General features: G+C 44.1%; 1 long non-coding RNA gene across 1 annotated transcript; it reads right to left on the bottom strand.

The window, feature by feature from the left end:
- Window positions 1-1615: 1615 nt before the first annotated feature.
- On the bottom strand, window positions 1616-4312 carry LOC144380752 (uncharacterized). Its single transcript, XR_013444954.1, has 4 exons — window positions 4250-4312; window positions 3416-3656; window positions 2044-2150; window positions 1616-1958 (listed from the first exon to the last, which is right to left on the bottom strand). It is a non-coding gene; the product is annotated as an uncharacterized LOC144380752 (long non-coding RNA).
- Window positions 4313-12799: the final 8487 nt, after the last annotated feature.

Genomic DNA, 12799 nt, shown 5'->3' with positions numbered 1-12799 from the left:
CTTTTTTTTTTTTTTGGCTACTAGGTCTAGTACATTTATACTGCTCTACCTGTCCTCTTTTCCTTACCAATCTTGGTGTGTAGATGTGCTCTCCATTTGAAGTTGGGTTCTTGAAGTCTTCAAATATTATCATAAAACTGTTTCTCTTTCAATTCAGTCAATATTTACTCTTATATTTAGGGGATTTCTTTTCCTAATGTTTATTTATTTTTAAGTAATCTCTACACCTAATCTGGTGTAGAGACCCCGAGATCAAGAGTCCCATGTTTCTCCCACTGAGCCAGCCAGGTGCCCCCCATTTAGGGAATATTTTCTATTATGTTTTCAAATTATATAAAAATGTGCTAAATTCACCTTTATTAATATATAATGCCCTTGTCTATTGTAAGGGTTTTTGACTTAAAGTCTAGTTTTTTTTTAAATATTATAGACTCCATGCCTCTCTTTTATTACTACTTATATACAACATCTTTTTCATACTTTCATTTTCATCCTTTTTCAATGTTACATCTGAAGCAAGTTTTATGTAGACAAGATAAGGTTGGATCTTGGTTTTTCCCTCCATTCCATCAGTCATTGCATTTTGGAGAGTTTAACCCATTACATGTAATTACTGATAAGGACTTCTGTCATTTTTCTTTTTGATTTCTGTATGCCTTGTATTTGTCTACTTCAGTACCATATTCTTTGGAGTTTCCTTGAGTTTGTTGTTATGAACGGTTTTGATTCTCTTCTTCATTTTCTATATATTTTTGAATATACATATCTATATACTTATTTTAGATATTTAGTTATTTCTTAAATGTCATGCAGATTACAACTGATCTCCTGAGTTTATAACAATCTAGTTTGGATTGATAATATTTAGCTTCAAAACACACACACACAAAAACCTCTGCTCCAATGAAGTACCTATTGTCCTCATGTCTCAACCAGAAATAAGAAGAGTCCCCTTGGAAAATGGTGGTAGGCCAGGTCAGGAAGTGAGGTGAAGGGTGAACATGTCACACAGGCACTTTGAGAATGATGTGTTTGATCCTCAAACTGAGGATCATATCACTTAAAATTGTTAACTACACCTGCTCCAAGAAACCCTAGGCTCTTATCGATCTCAAACATCCCCCTCAGAAGCCTCCTGACCACAGTGCCTGCTGTCCTTCCATACTCCCCAACTTTATCCTGTTATATCCTTCCTATGCCCCCCGGCCACCAGCTCCCATTTTCACCCACTATTTCCCACTTACTGTCATATTTATAACACTGTCAGGTGACCCTGCCTCTGGAATTCCTGCATGCCTCATGAAAGAGGCTCCGAAGCATTTTATAAACCTCTTCTGACTGGGAAGGGGATACTCAGCTTCATCATCAAATGACTTTCCAATGGTGTTCTCCTTCCACATCACCAGGTAAGTATCCTCTTCCACAGAGGACACTCGTGACCACATCCCATCAAGTGTCACAGTTATCTGAATGGCTGCCTGGCTTCCTACAGACTTGTGACCTCACCTGTTACAGAACACAGTTCCGGAGACCCCGAGATGAACAGAAAATGTGGCTCGACCTCCAGGCCCAGGTAGGAGAATTCACCCACAGAGTAAATAAGAACTCTCCTTTATTTTTAACTTTTATCCAGTCCATATTTAAAAAAAAAAATAGGATACTAAAGACCCAAAGAGTTCTGATCCTAGCCCCACATGTCCCTGGCCATCAAGAAAAGAAACGGTTGTCCTTTGCAACAACATGCGTTTCTGACACATTATCTGTAGACCAGTGTTGATCACTTAGAAGACACAGGTGTGTCATGGGGATAAATAGACCTCAGATTAGTCTGTGAAAAACAGGATATCAGTGGAATGTCTTCTCGGGTTCCTCCCCCATCTAAAGACCCAAACTTCTGATCACAGATACTTTTTCCTTTTGTCTCTTCAGTTGGGCCATGAATGAGCATTGGCCTGGAGCTGAAAGAGAAGGACAGGGGGCATTTAAAGGAGAGGCAGTGAGTTGTAGATGCTCCAGAATCTCCTGGGGTCTCAAGTTCCATACCATGTCATTCATTTATCTCCATTCAAATCCAAAGACTTGGTGAAATTCTGAAGACGTATTTTGTCTTCAGATTCCTTTCACTTCTCTGATCACTTGCAGACGGTCTTCTGTGTTGGGAAAAAGTGAGCAAAACAACAGGACAGCAGCGCTGGAAAATCTCCTCCCCAGCTGTGCTTATCAGAGGCCTCTTTCCTTCCATAAACAGCACCAGATGGAGTTTAATTAGGATCTTAAAATGTAAATAACACAAAACCCAAGTTGGTGTTTTTCCTGTCACCCAATGGACAGGAGGCTGTGAGTAAAAAAATAAAGAACACTAAACAAGACTGCTTTCCCTGCGGCTGACAGAGAAGCTGAGGGTGTCCTGGCTGGGCAGAAGTGAAGCTCTAGAGTTAAGGCTGATTTCACACTGCAGGCCATCTGAGGCCCTGGAACAGAGTGGTCTCCACTGGCGACCAAAATCTCCTTTTTCAGAGCACACATTTGTAAACACATTTTTCTAAAGAAAAAAAATTATTTTTTAAATAGCCTGGGTTTCCTTCAAACCCTGTGGTCAGAGACCCAGCCGACCTGGGGCTATTTTCCCAGTATACTCATATTCGGTAACTCAAGGATCCGCCTAGAAGTTGAGGCAAGTTCTGTCCTCTCAGTTGGCTTATCCCAGATCATGCAACATTCAACTTCTAAGCAAGCAGACCCCTATATATAAAAATAGGATGTATAAACCCTTCATCTTAAAGCCAACAACAACTGGACATTATAGAAATAGAGCAATCACAGCATCCCCTAAGGGTACCCAGTTCAGTCATGTTCCAGGGAGAGGCCCTCCATTAAAGACATCGGCTACCGCCCCCTGTGAGCAAGCTGAGGAGTAATGTTCTCGGGAGCTATCGTCTCTGTTGCCTGCAAAGTCATGAAGACACATAAAGTCCCTCTTAACCTCACCCCTTCCAGCTTCTCCCCAGTGGAGGCACTCACATAAATTATGGTTCAAGAATGATTTGATTAGGCACCCAGGACTTGTTTAAAAATGGCAAAGGTACACTGTCCTGTTCGCCTACTAAATTCCCAAGCACATGCAGACACATATTACAATATGATGGAGAGGCAGATTTACTTTTCTTCATTTCCCCTTCATTTCTTCATTTCACCAGCCACCTATCCAGTTATATGTTGGTTGGTTCTTAGTCCATTGTGTCTCTCCTTCCCTAGAAACTCACTGCTCCCTGGGACAGCAAAGACGTTTTGTTCACATGCTGGTTTTCAGCACCCAGAACCTTGCCTGGCCTGCCCCCAAGAAGGCACTCGATAATTACTCATTGAAAAATAATAATAATTCGGTGATTTCTGGGTCGATTATTGCATGACTTACATTTTACTCACTGACTTGGAATGCCACGTTTATTCAGTAAAATCACTGACTCAAGATGCTCAAGGATAATCTAGAGGGTGGCCATGTTGGTGGTGGGCTAGAAAGAGATTGGATGAATTTCAGAAAACAGGAAAAGCATTTGCAGTAGCCACAAGTGATTCTGGAGACACTGCATTCGCTCCTCCAGCACTGCTGGATGTCAGAGGCTTCACACTGCCCTCCTTCGCCTTTGTCTTCACACCTTTAAAGAAAACCGAGAGCACCAGCAAGTCAGCATTCACAGAACTTGGACAGATCTCAGGCTTCCAGCTATAAAAAGCATTCAATACCAAAAGGAAGATGGCTAAGCAACTGGATACAATGTGAACTGACATGAAACAAAGGGGAACTTGGGACCGAAGAAAAATGGCACTCTTGGCTGGTGATACCCTCATCCCCGTCTTTGCACCACAATGGCAACGAATGGGACATTTTGCTTTGCTCCAAACTGTGATGCGTCTCTATTACTCAATGTCCTAAATGGAAATGCCACTCCTCTAAAAGCAGATAAGGCAAAAATAAACCCATATCTGGGCTTTCTATTCTTTGTCATTGACTTATTTGGCCACCAGCTTCATATTGTTCAAATGATTTTAGATTTAAAATATGCTTCAAAATCTAACAATGCAAGCTTCTACTTGCTACTTATTTTGTGTGCGTGCGAGTTTTACTTGTTCCTCCAGAATAAACTCTTCCAAATAAATATTAGAAATATCATTCTAAGTTCAAAAAACACTTATTGCAGTTTTGACTGGAATTGTGTCAAATGCCAGGATCCATTCCGGGAGAACTGACCACTTGGCAATGTGAGGGCTTCCTTCCACGAGATGCAATTAGTTCCCTCCATTCCTGCTGAGTCTGGAGCCTGCCCGTGAACTGCTGACAGGTGGCTGTTAATGGAAAAAAAGACACGAGGAAGATAAGAAATAGTCAAACCCTTTGCATCTGGGCCCCTTGTCCCTGCATGTGCTCCCCTACAAAACCAAGCAGCTCTGAGCTGGCCTCCTGGCTTCTCCTTACCTCTGCAGGAAGCAGAGAGAAGCTCATGCCTGACCCTCCTCCTGATTATCATTGCCAGTCTGTCATTTCTGCTAACACTGAATAAGTTTGGCTTCCTTCTGTGAGATGTTAGGAATCTGCTCCTCAAAACTCTTGATCTATCTTGACCCAACTCTCCCCTCCCTCTTATTCAAAGCCCTTAGTTTCTCTTGGCCCCTTCTATACTTTTCTATTCCAAATGCCTTCCTTCATCCCTCCTCTTTACCTATACAAGGCCATTCATAAAAATTAGCATTTACAGTTTCAAGAGTCAAAGTCTCTCTTAGCTTGAGAAGGTGTTTTCCATGGACCTCTTTGGAAGTGGCCTTGAACATGGGGTCCAAACTCAGCAGGGAATAGTCTCAAAAAGGCTATAGAAAACCTGAACCCCATGGCATCACAAAAATCAGTACCTTTCTCCCTCTGACCTTCCCCTCCTGGATGAAACAGACTCTCCCTCTCCCTGCTGCCTCCTTCCCTCCCAGAGGGTTCTTATCTCACCCCCTCACCTGAAGGCCACCTGAGAGCTCCTCCACTAGAATGTTTGCTTCGCACTTCTGTTCTTTTGAGATGAACAGCGGGGCTGAGAAAATGTCTTTATCAGGATGTGACCTTGCTATGTCTTGCTATAGGCAACTTCAACTGATGTTTCTTTCTCCAAAACCACCAGTACAGTGACAGTCAGAAAATGCCACTCAGAAGGTGCAGACTCACTGGCTGGTTGGTCGCCCATGTCTACAGTGACACTGTGACATAATGAGCAACGTGGCATAGTCCATGGGTTGCAGATTGAAGGGGGAAACATGGCAATGGCTGATGCCCCACTGTCCAGCCTGGGGAGATGCTTCTCCCCAGGGCAGAACACTTCCTGGATTCATTCATTTGTAGCCCTTGTCCTGCTTCCCTGTGCATGTGAAAGTCTTGATCCTGATCCCATGGGATTCCCTTATAGCCCAGAAATTGCAGGGCAGCCTGGCAGTGCTCTCCTCGGATACTTCCCATTTTGGAGTATCCTTCAGTGCATCAAACATTTGTTGATGATCTACTGGATGGAAGTCACATTTCTGAGCACCCAGGGAAAAGCAATGTCTGCCTCTCTGTTTCTGGAATTTAATGGCTGCTTGGCAAAGATTAAGTAACATTAACTATGACATTCCCCCAGGATGGGACCCAGAAGAGTTTGTGTTTCCTGAACACTGAAATACGTACCAACATCCCCCACTAAAATTTTCTCCAGATTTTCAGCTTTACAAAAACCTAGACTCTCCCCGCTCACCTCCTGCGGCTCAGCTCAGCCATCTTCTGTCCAGAGAATCACCCTTGTCTCCCTTCCACACCCTTCTCTCCTTGCACTGCTATTCATGACACCAAGGTCATGTCTTCTCAACATGACCTTCAGCCACTGCCCCTCCCAGAGAAACCTCTGTGTACTATAGTCATGTTATACACAGGAACCAAATTTAATGAATAGAAAAAGTGAAAGGAAATGATCAGTGAGATCTTTCCTCATGGATTCTTTGTCTGTGCATCTGTCTATAGTTAACAGAATTCTTTCACATCATTTCATTCTATCCTCACACCAACTCTGTTGTGGTCAGTTGGATAAGTAGGCTTATCCTCATTTTAAAAATGTAGAAATCAGTGCTCACAGAGTTCCCTGAGATTACCTAATTGGAAAAGGAACTCACTTTCCAATCCAGAATGCTCTCCTCACCTCCCAAACACCTCCATAACCAATTTTGAGTGGCTGATCATTGGCTTCATGTCAACTTATCAGAGATTTTCATGACCTAAAGTTAAGTACCCTCCATCCTCTTATTACCATTGGGGTTTTTCCCCTTCATAGCATTAATCATAATTTGTAATTATTTTTTAAACTTGTGTCTGTCTCCCCAACAGAGTCATCAGCTCTGCTAATGTAAGTACCATTTCTATCATGATATGGTCACTGAAGTCTAGCATATGGAAGATGCTAGAACAAACATTTGTGGTCTTCTGACACCTTACTCTTTACCCTTTCCACTCTAATAAGCATTCATGGACAATTTCTTCAAACGGATCCTAATATGTAATCTTAAATTTGAATCTTATCATCATTTATTTAATCATTAAATTGGAATGCCTACTTTTTGAGCAGCATAGAGTCACATCAATAGGAGATGTAGTTTGTGGCCCCAAAGTCCAAGAATTTCATGTAATTGGAAAATGCCTCGTGAAATTGTGATAGTATTTACCAGCATTTGTGATGTGTCTGGCTTTTCTAGGTATTCTAAACAAAAATTAACTCACAGAACCCTCAACAACTCTCTGAAGTAGAGACTATTCTATTATCCCCATTTTACAAGTGGGGAAAGCGAGGCCTGGAGGTGCAGTGCTGCCCACCCCCCATCCTTGGGAGAACCACTCCAAAATTATCCCTTCAGGGTAATGGTGGCCACCTCTGGTACCCAAACTGAGTTTCCTGTTTCCCCCTGAAAACCTATTTCTTTGTCCCAACATATGTCTTGCCTTGGAAGGCATGAGGAAGCCACACCCCAAAGGGGGTCTGAAAGTGCTCTTTCTGCTCTGCCGCCCCCCCAGCGCCCCACCTCCTCTCTCTGGCCATGGCCTCAAGCCTGCACCTTGGCAGGACTGCCCTGCCTCTATGCCCTAGGGCTTTACCATGAGGGATTCTAGTTGGGGGCTATCTGGAAAAGCCAGGCACAAAATGGTGGCCAGACCCAGTGCCTTGGCGGGGGTTGAAGGAGGCTGCCTGCACTAGCTGTGGCATGCTGGCCCAGAGAGTGGTGGAGGGGACCTGATGGGATGCCTCTATCTGCTGAGGTTGTCTTAACCTGTGGCCCACATTGACCCTCCCGACTTCTTTCAGTCTGCCTCTCCACTGACCCTTTTTCTCTGGGCCCTGTGCATGCTCTATGCTCTGTATGCTCTGAGCAGCTCTAATAAGTCTGAATGGGCTTCAGAGATTTTCTCAGAGCTCACATACATTTGGAATAACAATCCTGTATCCTTGACCTGTTCCCTTCAGGGACCTCCAAAGCCTCACTGGTTTTCCTTATGGTACCCTCTCCTCCCTGCTGACTGTTCTCTTACCTTTAACAGTGCAAACTCCTCCTGCTTCTTGCTTCTCTAAGAAACATGCCCATGCCAGGAAGAAAAAGCACTTCTCCCTATCTCAAGACCAAACAGGCCATGGAAGCTGGCCTTGCTCTCCCCCCTGACAATCTCCCCCAAATCAGGTTTCTTAATCCCCACAACCTCCCAAGAGACTCCTCATCTCCTGTCCCCCTGGTCTCCTTGTTCCCTTTCTTTATAATGTCCCTGAACTCATGGACCTGTAGAAGGTGAAAATGCTCCCACCCAGCCTTGAACTTCCACAAGCTGCTCCATGTCTGTCCCCGATTCTCAGATGTACCTGTCCCTGCCATCAAATCTAATGGAGTTTGCCAGAGACTTCCTTGGCCCTCCTGCCCAGACTTTGAGCACCTGCATACCCCTCCTAGAGGGCATCAGCCCTGGTTTCCCACTCTGCTCCCTACGTGCCACATTCAGGAGGAAGGAGATGTGTTTGTCACGAAGGCAAATAGTTGTGGAGAGAAAACAGAGATACTCTCTCAAGTTGTGATGCCACAACTCCCCAGCGTCCCTCCTACTTCTCTGGCTGTTCCTCTTCAGCCTCCTTTGAGAGATCCTCCTCTCTGCCCCCAAGGTGCCCTCACTTTTGTAGTCTTTCTCCCTGGCTAGCTCTGCCATTCCTATGGAATTTAACCACATAAAGCAGAAAATTCACCAATGGCTATCTCCAGGCCACTTCTCTCCCAGGAGCTACCAACCCGAATATCCCCTCCCTTCAAAGGCAACTCAACTCAATATGCTCCAAACCTATCTTACAGTTGTGTCCCTCCTCCAGCGTCTGCATTCGGCTTCCCCAAACCCCTTCAGCAATCTACCCCCATGGTCTGCCATCCCCCTCCACACAGGTTACATTTTCCACCACTTCTCCCTAAGCACTCCCAATCCTAGCCACCAGCATTGCCCAAGGGGCTCCTTGACCGATCTCCACTCCCCTTCTGCTACTGGTGCTCCACACAGCTACTAGTGTCTTTTTCAAAAAACCCCAAATGTGACCATGTCTCTCCTCTGCTTAAAATCTTTCCATGGCTCCCCAAGGCTTCTAAGACAAAAACTAAAATTTTAAACTCGGTCTGCAAATTCTCATGGTATCTTGGCTTTTGTCTCCAGCCTCAGATTGCACCATTAGCTCACGTACCTCCCTGCAACCTGGTGTCCCCTTCACAGAGGTGGCCCATTAGACTAGATGTTCTCTAAGGGTGAGCATCCGTTTCTGTTTGCCTGACACTTTTGGTATCCCCAGTACCTAGCTAGTGCCTGGCACATCAGTGTTCAACAGATATTAAATCAACAAATGGATGAATGAATGAATGAATGAGAGAAGAACAAACGATGCCCAGTTCCAGAAGCACCAAGAGTGGCCAGAGTAAGACCTGGGGCCCAAAGCCAGCTTGCATTGGAAGGGCCTTTAGCTCCCAGGTACAAACCATCAGGGTTTACTTAAAGACACAATCAAATAAGAGAGGAAGCCCCAACTTTCCCAGTTGAGACAGAAGCCCAGAAGAGAGTTGGCTAAGCCTGAGTGATTTGAGGGGAGATAAGGGGCACAAGTTCATATTTCTTAAAGATAAACACATTGGTGACCAAGGGGAAGCCACTCTAAGTGACACTTTTGCACTGTCTCTTTGAGCTATGCACATGGCCTGCCCTCCCCCTCAAGGCCTGGCCCTAGCCTTGGTGGGGTAGAGAAGCAGAGGTGGTTACAGGCTTGGAGTGGGAGCGGCTTTGGGACAGCTGCAGCCTAGGGTCAGAGTTGCCTTGGGGGCCGGGCCAAGTGAGGTGTCAGGAAGCGCTTTGGCCCCCAATTTCCCTCAGCTGGGTCTGCCAATGTACCCACGAGACGGTTCTTCTCAGCTAAGGCAGGGAGAGTCCAATGAGGTTGTGAAACCAGGCCAGAGGGGTCAGGCAGGCAGGCATAACTGCCTTGAAAAGTTGGTAAAAAATTGGTTAGAAAATCGAATCACCGTGCATTGCTGTGTGGTTACTGCATACTGAAGGTTGAGCCAACTCAGAAGGTAAAAGCCTGGACCTTGTGCCCCAAGTCTTGTCGTCCCCCCGGCTGCAGAGCCCCAGCTCCAACCCCTGAGAACTTTAAGGATAGAACATTCTGATGGCAGTTGAAGGCAACAGTTGAAGGCCAGGCCCGGGGCAGGACAAAATTCACAGTCCAGGGAAGGACACAGATGCCCCAAAGAGGAGCTCAGAGATGGGGAGGCCCCCCGAAGCCCTGCAGCCAGGGCTGGCCAAGGGTGCTGGAGACAGAATAGAACAGAGATGCAGGCATAGGAGCCTATCAGGATATGAAAGAAGATCTGAGGGCACAGGGCACCTGAGGGGATGAGGACCTAAAGGGGCCAAAGGGCCAGGAGACAAACTGACCACTCTAGGGGTCATCTGTAGAGATGAAGGAAATGGGATGCCTCAAGGGGCCCCGGTGTACGTGCAGCCCACAGAGTGGGTCCTGACACGTTCAACACAAATGTCTCTGAGCAAGTGCTACTCGGGAAGATCTGTGCGAGAAGGTATTACCACTGTGTTCAGTTGTTTGTCCAGAAGGGGATGTGTTCTAGTTTGGACGCTGTGATGGTTAAGTTTATGAGTGACCTTGACGGGCCACAGGATTCAACATTATTTCTGGGTGTGTTTGATGTTTGATTAAACATTATTTCTGGGTGTGCCTGTGAATATGTTTCCAGAAGAGATGAACATTTGAAAAGGTGAACTGACTAAAGCAAATGGCCCTGTGCAGTGTGGGTAGGCATCATTCAACCCAAACTCTTAAATGTCTGAATCTCTCTCTGACAGTTGAAGCTGAGATATCTTTCTGCCCTCAGTGCTCCTGGTTCTCAGAACTTCACACCTGACCCAGAATCTATACCACCGACACTCAGGCCTTTGAACTATTCCATGTGCCAATTCCTTACAATAAATCATTATCTATCTATCTATCTATCTATCTATCTATCTATCTATCTAACTATCTATCTCCTATTGGTTCTGTTTCCCTGGAGAACCTTGACTAATACAGGCACCAAGAAGGAAGTAAAAGTTTATAACTTCAGAATAATAGACCAAGTAATGATTTAAGGAGTTGTTAATAATGGTGATATTAATAAACAGTAGGTTAAATGTATTGAATGCTTAGAGTGTATACTTTGGTGCTTAGTACTCTGGCTACATTAATTCTTTGAACATACCATAATAGTATTTGTACTAAGCAGATGAGAAAATTGAGGTCCCAAGGAGTTGAACCTACTCAAGACCACTCACCAGTGAGTGGCTAAGCTATATTTTGAACCAGAGTCCAATTCTAGAGTCCATTTTTATATACAAAGCAAGCAGTCAACATCATAGCAGGAATAGCTTTGGGAGACAATCATCTATAGAAATTTATACATTAAAAACTTGATATTTAGAACATTGGAGCACCTGGGTTGCTCACTTGTTTAAGCATCTGATTTGATCTCAGCTCAGGTCTTGATCTCATGAGTTGGAGCCCCACATTGAGCTCCAGGCTGGGCGTGGAGACTACTTAAAAAAAATCCTAAAATTTTGAGCATTGAGAAATCAAAAACACAAGAAACAACAAATGTTGACAAGGATGTAGAGAAAAAGGAACTCTCGTGCTCTGTTGGTGGGAATGAAAACTGGTGTAGCCACTGTAAAAAGCAGTATGAAATTTACTCAAAAATTTAAAACTCTAACTATCCTATGATCCAGTGATGACACTACTGGGTATTTACCCCAAAAATACAAAAACACTAATTCAAAAGGATAGATGCACCCCTGTGTTTATTGCAGCATTATCTACAATAGCCCAATTGCCTATCAATAGATGAATGGATAAAGAAGATGTGGTATACATATACAATGGAAAATTATTCAGCCATAAAAAGATTGAAATCTTGGGATGCCTGGGTGGCTCAGTCAATTAAGCATCTGCCTTTGGCTCAGGTCATGATCCCTGGGTCCTGGGATCGAGTCCCCCATTGGGCCCCTTGCTCAGTGGGGAGCCTGCTTCTCCCTCTGCCTGCCAATCCCCCCGCTTGTGCTCTCTCTCACTGACAAATAAATAAATAAAATCTTTAAAAAAATGAAATCTTGCCATTTGCAATGACACGGCTGAAGGTAAAGAGTATTATGCTAAGCGAAATAAAGACAAATACCATATGATTTCACTCATATGTGGAATTTAAGAAAAAAAAATGAACAAAGAAAAAAAGAGAGAGAGAGAGACAAACCAAGAAACAGACTCTTAACTATAGAGAACAAACTGATGGTTACCAGAGGGGAGGTGGGTGGGGGTTGGGAGATACAGGTGATGGGGATTAAGGAGTGCACTTATCATGTTGAGCACTGAGTAATGTATAGAGTATTTGAAGCCTTATATTGTACACCTGAAACTAATAAACACTGTATGATGATTTTACTGGAATTAAAATTTAAAAACTTAATAAAATTAAGGAAAAAAACCCCAACTTTGAGCATTGAGAGATTCTATAGATCTGCAAACTATCCTGAACAGCAGGAAGCTAAATCCCAGGACAAAGAGAACCTAGACAGAAAAAAACGTTTTAGATAAAATAGCAACTGTTCTCTTGGTCTTTCTGGTGAAAGGTTAGCATTCCCTCTTATTAAGGAGTAATTGGATGTCTGTATCAGAACTTCACTATATAAAGCCATTTTATGGTGGTTGATCATAAAGTGAAATAATGTGGGTTTGGTTATCTCTGATGAATACTTTAGACATCTTTTTTTTTTTAGGATTGATTGAGTGATTGATTGAGTGATTGATTTATCTGAGAGAGAGAGAGCACACAAGTGGGGAAAGGGGCAGAGAGAGAGGGAGAAAGAGAGAATCAGACTCCCCACTGACCATGGAGTCTGACCTGGGGTTTGATCTCACCACCCTAAGATCATGACCTGAGCTGAAATCAACAGTAGGACCCTTAACTGACTGAGCCACTCAGGCGCCCCAAAATCTTTAGACATCTTTGCATCCATCGTCTTCAAGATCTTTTCTAAGTGAAATATAGAGGATGTGACAAACTTTTTCTGTGCAGTGCTAGGTAGCAAGTATGCTCAGCGCTGTGGCCCATAAGGTCTCCCTCTAAACAGCTATTGGGCTCTGCTAGCGTAGTGGGACATCACCCATAGACCGTTCATAATTAGATG

This window comes from Halichoerus grypus, unplaced genomic scaffold, assembly GCF_964656455.1.
Source record: "Halichoerus grypus unplaced genomic scaffold, mHalGry1.hap1.1 HAP1_SCAFFOLD_146, whole genome shotgun sequence".
Taxonomy (NCBI): domain Eukaryota; kingdom Metazoa; phylum Chordata; class Mammalia; order Carnivora; family Phocidae; genus Halichoerus; species Halichoerus grypus.
This window is presented reverse-complemented; position numbering and strand designations above follow the sequence as displayed.